The sequence below is a fragment of the Symphodus melops genome (genome assembly GCF_947650265.1).
Source record: "Symphodus melops genome assembly, chromosome: 17".
Taxonomy (NCBI): Eukaryota; Metazoa; Chordata; class Actinopteri; order Labriformes; family Labridae; genus Symphodus; species Symphodus melops.
In genome coordinates this window covers 12,023,114-12,032,231 of record NC_136707.1, presented here as the reverse complement: position 1 = coordinate 12,032,231, position 9,118 = coordinate 12,023,114, and the positions used below count along the sequence as shown (strand labels likewise).

At 49.2% G+C, this 9,118-nt stretch overlaps 1 protein-coding gene across 1 annotated transcript in view; it reads left to right on the top strand.

Moving 5' to 3' along the window:
* Positions 1 to 520: 520 nt before the first annotated feature.
* Positions 521 to 9,118, top strand: part of elof1 (elongation factor 1) — a 383,117-nt gene continuing 374,519 nt past the window's right edge. The window contains exon 1 of the mRNA XM_079366890.1: positions 521 to 525. The gene's annotated coding sequence lies outside the window, so the exon portion shown is untranslated. The remainder of the gene's footprint in view (positions 526 to 9,118) is intronic.

Genomic DNA, 9,118 nt, shown 5'->3' with positions numbered 1-9,118 from the left:
GTCTGGGGACTGAGATGGCCATTCCAGACCATTTTATTTGTTCCTTTGCATGAATGCCTGAGTAGATTCCAAGCAATGTTTACGGTTGGAGTCTTATCTAAAGATCCAGCCCTGGCGCAACTTCAACTTTGTAACTGATTCCTGGACATTGTTCTCAATAATCTGCTAATATTGAGTGGAATCTATGCGACCCTGAACTGCAACAAGATTCCCAGTCCCTGCACTGACCACACAGACCCACAGCATGATGGAACCGGCACCAAATTTTCCTGTAGGTAGCAAGTGTTTCTCTTGCTGTGTTCTTTTTCCGCCATGAATAACATCCCTTGGTTTGCCCACATTACGATATTTTAGTTTCATCTGTCCACAGCACCTTATTCCAAAATTAAGTTGGCTTGTTCAAATGTGCTTTAGCACACCTCAAGTGACTCTGTTTGTGGTGGTTTAAGAGAAAAGGCTTTTTATGCATTACTTACTTCCATACAGCATCTCCTTGTGTAATGTGCGCTGCTGAATAGTTGAACGATGCACAGTGATACCATCTGCAGCAAGATGATGTTGCAGGTCTGTGGAGCTGGTCTGTTGGTTGGCTGTTCTCACCATCCTTCGTTTTCAGGTAATTTGAGAATTGTTTTGAGGCTCCCATGTTGCCACTCTTAAGAGAACATGCAAAGAGGAGAAACACTTACAATTTGCCTCCTTAAATAGCCTTTCTCGTGATTAGTTTAACCTGTGTATGGAGCTGAACCAAACCAATTTTGAGTTCCAATAATTAATGCTAAAGGTATTGAAATCAAGGAAATGTCAAGGGTGCCTAAATTTATGCACATGCCTAATTTTGTTTACATAATTATTGCACACTTTCAGTAAATCATATACACTTTATTTCTCAAATATCACTGTGTTTGTTTCCTATATGATATATTTAACTGAGATTTCTTATCAAAACAACCAATAACTTACAAAGGAAAATCATGAACATTTACAGGGGTGAACAAACTTTTGCATACCACTGTATTTGAAAATCCCAGAGTCACAGCAACACAAATAAAACAATGTCATATGCCAAGTTTTTAAAAAAATACTTTTTTTGGGCTTATATGTCAACCACCCACGTGAAATGTTGTTTGACCTGCCAGCGCCTAAAAGCAGATAACAGAAAACCTGCAGGGAAACTACAACAAACAGTGGTGACAAGACCAAATTCAATGTTGGGAGTTGATATCATGGGTCCTCTGCCTCAGAGCCCTGAAAGAAATGAGCATCTGTTGGTGTTTGTTGACTACTTCAGCCGATGGGTGTAACTCTTCCTTCACAGAGTCGCTACAGCACAGAACATTGCAAAAATTCTTCGAAAAGAAATGGTCTCCAGATAGGGTGATCCACATTACATGTTGTCTGACAGAGGGTCACAGTTTGTTTCCTGTCTTTAAGGAAGTCTGTGAGCAATGGACAGTAATACCTAAGCTCACCACAGCTTACCATCCCCAGACAAACTTGATGGAACGCATAAGTCGTACATTAAAAAGCATGATTGCATCATATAAATAAATAAACTAAACAGAAGAATTTTTTTTTTTCTCTCTGTTCCAGGAGGGGAGAGTGTAGCAGTCAGGGTGCAGAGGCAACCTGCTGCACAGCAGAGAAAAAAAAGGGTGTGTCTTGGAGGGAAGAAAATGAGGATTGATTGCACCTGGGAGTGTGAGAGTGGAAAGACAAACAAAGAGACAGACAGTGGAGAAGAGAGGAGAAAGGTGGAAAGGAGGTGAAGCCACCTTTAAGGTTTTTTTGGAGGTGCAAAGCTTTTGGAGTTTTTTTTGCCTTGGTTCTCAGGATCTTTAAAACACTGGGGTTTCTACTGGGATTGTTGGTGGCAGGGCATGATCCAGTCAGCATGGATCAATTCATGTTTGGATGACTGGGAGAAAACAAACCTGTCAACCCAGCCTCTCTACTCCAAAAAAAAACAACAACCCCTGAACAGGTGTTCTCTTTCGTCTCGAGACTATCTCTCCACCCCGTTACATTCTATGTACGGGGATATGATCCCTTGTTCGTCAGAGTCCGTGGATATTTCTTTAAGACACACCGGCTTAACCGGGCACGCCCCACAGCTCACCTATAAAGCACTTGTGCTGGCGTGCAATCATTGATTGTTTGATCTCCACTCAAGTCAGAGTGTTCACAATCTGTGTGATTTCGAAGAAAAACTAAACTAAAAACTAAACAAAAAAGGTAACAGAGAAAGGGTTTCCAGCAGTTATCCACTTACCAAAGTTGTCGATGGCAGCCTCCCTGGATTGCTGGTAGCCTCTGTTCTATTCCCTGGGGCATCGTGTCTGGTGACCTCCCGGTCACGGTGCGTCTGGGGGAGCCTGACTGGCGGCTGTGTCCCCACCGGCGTTTCCTTGCGGTGCCGTGAGCTATCGCGTCTGGTGGGTACAGTCGGCTAACAGCGGGGGTGACTGTATCAGCCGAGCCTATTACGGTTCTCGGTTAACTGCAGTGGCAAAGTGTTCGTATGAACGTATTGCTCACGGTTCGTGAACTCACGCGTTCAGAGGATACGTGCCGAACGCAGGCTGTCCGGGGAGGTCCAGCCAGTGTATTGCTCGCGGGCTAACGCGCTAGCTGAGACGATAACGTGTCTGCGTTGGGCGCAGACTGTGTCAGCTGCAGCAGACACCCATAATCCCCCAAGAGAGTCAAAGAGGGCTTGTCAACATCGGGGAGGTCCAGCCAGTGTATTGCTCGCGGGCTAACGCGCTAGCTGAGACGCTAACGTGTCTGTGTTGGGCGCAGACTGTGTCGGCTGCAGCAGACACCCATAATCCCCCAATGAACGTTTCCCTCTTCTCAAGCCATAAGAAGGGAGGCGTAGAAAAAGAAAAAGAAAAAAAAAAGAGGAAAGGAACTAAGAGTTTGCTGGATAGTGTGTTAGCTGGTGGCTACCTGTTGCCGTGCTTCCGCATAATTACCTGTAGCTCCGCCCCCGTGTAGTGACAGTGCCGCCCCTGGCTACTATGGCTTCCCGGGAGGGACATTCCTGTGTGGGCTGTGGAGTTAGCATGCCTTTGGAAGATGGGCATGATAGATGTGTGCTATGTTTGGGGCATCAGCATGCATTGTCCTCAAGAGAAAATCCTCAGATGTGCATGGATTGTTTTATAATGCATGCACGTACTAGGGAGGCCCGTTGCTGCTTCTTTGCCGCAAAACGGGCTGCCCCCCCCCCCCCCCCTTCCGCTCCTTTGCAGGGAAAGCGGAGAGGGGTAACTGCCCTCACTATGGAAAAAGGGGAGTGTTCAGGTGTCTGGCAGGTACCCCTACCCGCCCCTGTTGTGAGGCCTTCTGTGCTTCACTCCACTTCTGGTCCCAACTCTTCTCCCGCTCTGGGCTTCGGAGTGGAGGAGGAAGAGGGTGAAGAAGAGATTGATATCGAGACAATCTTTTCTTCTGAGGACGATGGCTTGTCGAGTGGGCAGAAACCGCCAGCTAGCACCTCTAGAGGTTAGCTAGCTCGCCGTTATGAGGAGGTCATTGGCAGGGCAGCCAGGGCTCTGGATATCGCCCTACCTCAGGACCCTGTACCCACTGCTTCCAGGTTCGAGGTTGATGTGGCATCACGTCCGTCCCAGACGCAGGTGCCCCTTCTTCCTGATTTTAAGGACTTGTTGTGCCAGAAATTTCCTTCTCCGGCAGCAACACATAAATGGTCATCAGCGTGTAGAAGGCTCTCAGACATGCAGGACAAGGATCAGGTCGCCTGTGGAACCCTCCCCCAGGTGGATCAGGCTATCTCCCCGTTAATTTCCCCTTCCACTTCGCTTCTTGGCAGAGCTACATGCTCCAGCAGGAACTGCAGAGTAATGGATAGTCTGCTGGCTAAACTCCACAGGGCCATGGCTACACAGACCCGTCTGGCTAACACTGGGTCCATTATGTCTCTTTATCTCCGTCAGTTGTCAACTCAACTACGAGAGGGTTCGGGAGACCCTAGTATTGCCGGGGAGATTCAATTAGCCTCTCAGTGCCTCTCCTCTGTAATGAGAGAGCAGGCAGAAGCAGCAGGCTGCTCTATGGCTTCCTTCTGGGTTGTGCGACGCCATCTTTGGCTGTCCCAATCTCAGCTCGGACAGGGAGATCGGGATACCTTACTAAAAGTGCCGGTGGATCCCTCGGCCATGTTTGGACCTCAGGCAGCTACATTGCTCCAGCAGGCACGAGATGGTCGCCGCTGTGCACAGGAGGTTTCAGGGGACCTGGCTAGGCGCTTCAGGGGCTCTAGACAGAGAAAGACTCCAACGCCTCAGTCGCGGCCCACACCAGAGGTCCGGACATGGGGGCCAGGGGATCTTAGGCTCCAGTTGGACGCCTTCCGTCATGGGAAAACTGGAAAGCCATATGCGAAGGCTCAGGGACCATCACGGCGCCCCCCTCCTTCCTGACGGTTCCAGAGTAATGGCATGCCAGCCTCCCCTACCAGCCGTCAACGGGGGAGCCTGGCTAACCTTGGGGGCGGATCAGTGGGTGGTGTCTACCATGACCCGTGGCTACCGCCTTCAATTTTATCGCAAACCTGCCGTGACAAGATTTCCAACCTTCACCACTGTAACCTATCCTCAGCAGGCGCAGATACTGCGGGAGGAACTGTCCACTCTTTTGGAGAAGAGGGCCATAAGAGAGGTGGAGCGAGAAGACCAACAAGCCGGGTTTTTCTCCCGTTACTTTTTAGTTCCGAAGCGAGATGGGGGTCTTCGGCCAATTCTGGATCTCCGGAGGCTCAACCAGTTTCTTCGGCCCCTGAGGTGCAGGATGCTCACGGTTCCCAGGGTGAGGCAGGCCATTACTGCCGGAGATTGGTTTTCCACCATAGACCTCAAGGATGCGTACTTCCAGATTCCCATCTGGAAGGGCCATTGGCGCTTCCTGAGGTTCGGCTTCGAAGGCAGAGTGTACGAGTTTTGTGTCCTGCCTTTCGGGATATCTCTCGCTCCCCGAACGTTTACAAGATGCATGGATGCTGAACTGGCCCCCATGAGGAAGCAAGGGCTCAGGGTCCTGAATTATCTGGACGATTGGCTCATCATCGGAGGAACAGTGCCGTCGCCATGTGGCCCTTCTCCTGAACCACATTCAGGAGCTGGGTCTCCGAGTGAACACCGAGAAAAGCACTCTGCAGCCTTCCCAGGTTGCCACGTTTTTGGGTATGGTTCTGGACTCCAGGAGGGCGACCATCTCGCTAACACCAGACAGAGTGCAATGCTTCAGACGGTGCCTCAGTCACTTCCGGCTTCATTCCAAGGTCACTTGGGGGCTCTGCCTCAGACTAATGGGTCTTATAGCGGACATGGTGCAGGTGGTTCCTCTTGCCCTCTTAAACATGCAACCTGTACAGAGGTGTCTGTTGGGTCAGGGCTTGCATCCACAAAGATATCACCAAACAAGGGTGGTTGTCTCTCGGAGGCTGCACAGTGCTGTCCAGTGGTGGAGAGACCCAGCCAACATCAAGTTAGGCCATGCTCTGGGGTCGGTGATTTATCGCCAGCTGGTCTTCATAGACGCCTCCCTACTAGGTTGGGGTGCCGTTCACGAGGGCTGCGGGATCAGTGGACACTGGTCTGGCCGCTGGTTGAACCAGCATATAAATGTCTTAGGGCTGTTATCCTCGCCCTCAGAGCACTACTGCCGAGACTGAGAGGACATCATGTCATCGTTCGGACAGACAGCACAGTGACAGCTGCTTATATAAACAGGCAGGGGACCCTGCAGTCTCCCTTTCTGTGCAGACTGGCAACCACTCTGTGGCAGTGGGCTCAGCCCCTCTTTTGCTCCTTGAGAGCTGTGCATGTGCCGGGTCTGTTAAACTCAGCGGCAGACATAATGTCGCGAGGGGGCCCACACCCTGGGGAGTGGAGGCTTCATCCACAGGTGGTCAGGGAAATCTGGCGTCGCCTGGGCAGAGCGGAAGTCGACCTGTTCGCTTCAAGAGAGTCGGCTCATTGTCCGCTGTTTTTCTCTCTGAAGAACGACAATCCTCCTCTGGGGTGGGATGCCTTGGCTCATCCTTGGCCACGGCTTCTGCTCTATGCCTTCCCCCCATTCACTCTCCTTCAGCCCCTTCTCCAAAGGGTGCAGTTGGAGGGAGTCAGGCTGATACTGGTGGCACCGTTTTGGCCCCACATGACATGGTTTTCGTCAATCCCGCCCCTGTTAGACGACGTGCCATGGGAGCTCCCGCTGGCTTGAGACCTGCTGTCTCAAGCCAGCGGGACCCTCTTCCATTCATTTCCAGCAGGGCTCAGGTTGGTGGCTTGGCCCCTGAAAAGGACAGGCTCCTTGCTTTAGGATTACCAGAGCCTGTAGTGAGAACAATGCAAGAAGCACGGGCACCATCTACTAGGGCTGCTTATGCTTACCGTTGGGTTCTATTTACATCTTGGTGTGGGGCCCACAACGTGGACCCCTACCTGGCCACGCATCAGGAGGTCCTGCAATTCTTGTAGTCTCAGCTAGAGGCTCGAAAATCAGCTGTTACGCTGTGGGGCATGGTGGCAGCAATTAAGGCAGTTCGACTTGGTGAATACGCACTTACCGAAGAAGGCTGTTCCTTAATTTCACGGTTCCTCAGGAGTGCACAGAGGCTTACAATCCGCAGGAGGGGACCCCCAGTTCCACCTTGGGACCTGGATCTAGTCCTCAGTGCCTTGTGGCACCTGCCTTTTGAACCTCTTGAGGAGGTGAATCTGAAATGGCTCTCCTTTAAGGCAGCATTTCTGCTGGCTGTAACTTCTGCCAGAAGAATAAGTGAGCTCCATGCACTGTCTGTTCATGCAGACTGCTGCAGATTCTCTCCAGATGGCTCTGGTGTAGTCCTCCGACCCAACCCGGCATTTCTGCCTAAGGTCTTATCTAAATTCCATCTGTCTCAGGTGGTCGAGTTGCGGTCACTCTCCTCTGGCACGGATGGCCAGGAGGGAGAGCAGAACCAGTCTGTCTTGTGTCCGGTCAGGACCCTGGCTCAGTACATCCGATGTACACAGGCTGAAAGCGAGGTCTGACCAGCTCTTCATTTGCTTTGACCATGGACACTTGGGCCAGCCCTTGTCAAAACCTCGACTGTCTCACTGGGTTGTGGAGACTGTCTAGCATGCATATGCCCTCTCGGGTGTGCCTGCTCCATCTGGGATTCGGGCACACTCGACTCGCAGTGTGGCTACCTCATGGGCCTTGTGGCGCGGTGCCTCACTTGCTGACATATGTGCTGTGGCCACATGGTCATCAAAATCCACATTTTCCAGATTCTACCAGCTCAATGTGGCAGCCAGTCCCTCCTTTGGGGAGCGGGTGCTGGGTGTAACCTCTCGGTAGACAATGGGGTCCCTCGGTCAGCCTAGCGGCTGTAGGCTGACCGGAGTGGCCTCGATTCACGGGCTTGGTGGGGCCTTGCCTGCGTTCTAAGTCAGTCCTGCGTCTTTCAGACTGGCTCATTCAGCCCCTCTGCCTCCTAGGCTTGGCCTTTGCGTCTTGCGGCGCCTTGTCCTGGTTGGCATGTAAATAGTGTACATTTGTAAAAAGTTCATTTGTTACACACTGGTGTATGGGATTGGGTTGCACTGTCTCCCAGCGGGGTGTCTTAAAGAGTTACCCCGTACATAGAATGTAACGGGGTGGAGAGATAGTCTCGAGACGAAAGAGAACGTAGGGTTACGTTGTAACCTTGGTTCTCTGAGTGAAGAGACTATCTCTCCAGCCTCTAGGCCGCTGGGAGACACGTTCCGATCAAACTATCAATGATTGCACGCCAGCACAGGTGCTTTATAGGTGAGCTGTGGGGCATGCCCGGTTAAGCCGGTGTGTCTTAAAGAAATATCCATGGACTCTGACGAGCAAGGGATCATATGCCCGTACATAGAATGTAACGGGGTGGAGAGATAGTCTCTTCACTCAGAGAACCAAGGTTACAACGTAACCCTACAATATCTCCGTCCCCCCTTCTCTCTCCTACCTCACCTCCAGACTTCCCCTGTTTACCCAAACCAGGCTCCCCTTCCTTTTCCCCACTATAACACACACACACTCACCCACACACAGCCACTCAGCTCACATGCCCTTTTTTTCTTCATTAATGTTTTTTTTCTTTTGGAACAAACAAACTTTGGACTGGGTTTTTGAGGGTTATTAACTCCAAGCGTTGGAACATCTTTTGTTATGTGATGTTTTGATTTAAAAGTTACCCATTGAATGAATTGTGTAGGTGCCACAACAAATTCAGGGGTAATAGACACAGGTGAGAAAGCAATTTATCATACAATGTTTAACTTGAAGCCTGTCTTTGAATCACATCTGCCTGTGTTCACAACTGTTGAATGTATGTAATGTTACAAGATGTTACATTTTGGGTAAGTTATTACATTATGGGGCAGGCAAAATATTTTTCTCCTAATAATGTAACAACTTGTTTCAACTTTATATTTTTCAATTGCCTATATCACCCCAATTCAGCAATCCCTTAACTTGCAGCCTGTTGTTTTTAGAATTCATTTTAAGATTCTTTACTTTTAAGGCACAATATGGACATGGCCCCTTACTGTATTTCTGAGCTTTTAATCCGTTATGAACCAGTCTAAGATCATCTGGCAGAGATCTCCTGGTTGTTTAAATGTCCATCTATGGGGCTTTTGTTCCCAGAGCCCGCCGACTTTGTAACAGTCTGCCAAAAGAGATAAGACTTGCAGTCTTCTCCTTGTTTTATTTCTCTTCTTTTTAGAAAAAAAAACAACTACATTTTACTCTGTGATTTCATTCTTTTTTTTTTTATTATTCTTCTGCCTGTTTGCTTTTCCATTCCATTTGCTTATTTATCTGTTGTGACATAAATTGTTAGCTGTATTGAATTGTGCTATACAAAAAAAGTATTATTATTACTTTTATTATTATTACCAAACTGTAGAATTTGTCATAGGCATGAAAAATGTAAGAACATTTCTTCTGGTGATGTCTCCGACTGTCTCTGTTTTTCGCCTCCTGCTTTGTTCTATGTTAACAAAAGAAAAAAAGAAAGAAACTGGTACAAAAATAACTCCTAAATCACAGGCAAAATTGTTTCTATTATGTT